Source organism: Echinops telfairi, unplaced genomic scaffold (assembly GCF_000313985.2).
Source record: "Echinops telfairi isolate 266 unplaced genomic scaffold, ASM31398v2 ScPeMD7_2;HRSCAF=8, whole genome shotgun sequence".
In the NCBI taxonomy this organism is placed as follows: Eukaryota; Metazoa; Chordata; class Mammalia; order Afrosoricida; family Tenrecidae; genus Echinops; species Echinops telfairi.
The window spans coordinates 8,855,662-8,857,440 of NW_022103898.1; positions in this window are offsets into that span (position 1 = coordinate 8,855,662).

Sequence of the window (1,779 nt, forward strand, 5' to 3'; positions counted from 1 at the left end):
GTGTGTGTGTGTGTGTGTGTGTGTGTGTGTGTGTGTGTGTGTGTGCAGGAGACAGGCAGCAGGATGGGTAGGTAAGCATCCATCCATCCATTTGTTAGTCCTTCAACATGCATCTGTGAGCCGGTGAAGTCAGCCTTTGAGTTGAACCAGCAGGAAGCTAGCAGAGCCCCAAGCCAAAGGCACTCTTTGTTATCCCTGGTGGACACCTCAGGCTGCTAACCACGGGGTCAGCAGTTCAAAACCACCAGCCGCTCTTGGGGGGAAAGGGGGAAGATGAGCCTTACTACTCCTGTAAAGAGTTTGAGTCTCAGAAACACATGGGTAGCTCTACCCAGTCTTATGTAGGGTCACTGTGAGTCGGCATCGACAAGGTACTGGCAAGACTGGTTCCTACTGGAGGCTCTTGGGGAAAACTTATCCCTGTCGCTTTCAGTTGGAAGCCCTGGTGGGGTAGTGGTCACGCATTGGGCTATGAACAGCAAGGTCTGCAGTTTGAAACCACCAGCCACTCTGCGGGAGAAAGATGAGGCTTTCTACTCCCTGCAAAGAGTGACCATCTCAGAAACCACAGGGGCAGTTCTGGCCTATCCTGTGAGGTCCCTGTGAGTCGGCATTGACTGCATGCCTGTGAAAGGCTGCTCACACTCCTTGGCTCACAGCAGCATCCCTCCTATCTCTGCTTGAGTTATCACATCAACTGCCCCACCCCACCCCCATCTGACTTCCTGCCTCCTTCTTACAAGGATTCTTTGCATCTCAAGATCCTTAACTGAATCGTACCTGAAAACTCCCCTTTCCCACGTAGAGCCGCATGTGTACAGGCTGCAGGGGTGAGGACACCCTTTGGTGGGGGGGCTTATACTGTACATGGAGTAAAGATAAGGGCTTAGCACATTGCCCAAGGGAGGAGCCACTGGGAGGATTTCTGAGAACAGGGGGCATTTGATGTGGAACTTGAATTGAGAAGAATTGAATTGAATTGGGAAGAGGGAATTAGGAAGAATGAGATTGGTGTTCCAGTAGAGGGGTCCCCTTGAATGAGCGCCTCTGAGTATGCTTGTGTCTGTGCTAAGCAGTGGGGTGACTGCACGTTTGTGCCTTGTTTTGACCGATCAAATGAGGTGGTCAAAGCAAGGGAATTCAATGTCAAGGCCTGTACCGTCCTTTTCTTCGAGTGTGGGTGGGGCTTATGATGATGCTGGGATGCTACTCCCACAATTCTATTGCTTTAGACTCAGGGTGGCCCTATGGGAGGGAGTAGATCAGCAACAGTGGGTTTCTGAGAATCATCTTTCTCCCTTGGAAGGGCTGGTATGTTTGAACTGGGGACCTTGTGGTTAGCAGTCCAACGGGCCACCAGGGCTTCTGACTCTCATGGTTGGATGACCTTATATGACAAAGGCGAGGAGGTTTGCCCTGGAGGCCCAAATGATTACTTGTGGTGTTTTGTTATGTTGCACACTGTGTCCCGAGCCCAAACTAACTCAGTGGTACCTGTCACCAGCAGCAGCAGCAACAACAACAGCAACAACAACAATACGGATGATTGGCAGAGCAAACCCACATGGCAGTGCTGTGGGAGAAAGGCCTGATGACGCGCTTTTGTCAAGATTTCAGCCAAGAAAATCCTACGGAGCAGATGTACTCTAACACACAGGGGGCACCATGAGTTGGAATTGACCTGATGACAAGGGGTAGTCAAAGGAGATCATCCTGGCCTGACCCACTCAGGTGAGCTCTTAAAAAGAGGATCTAGGCCTGTCCTGAAGAGAGATTCAA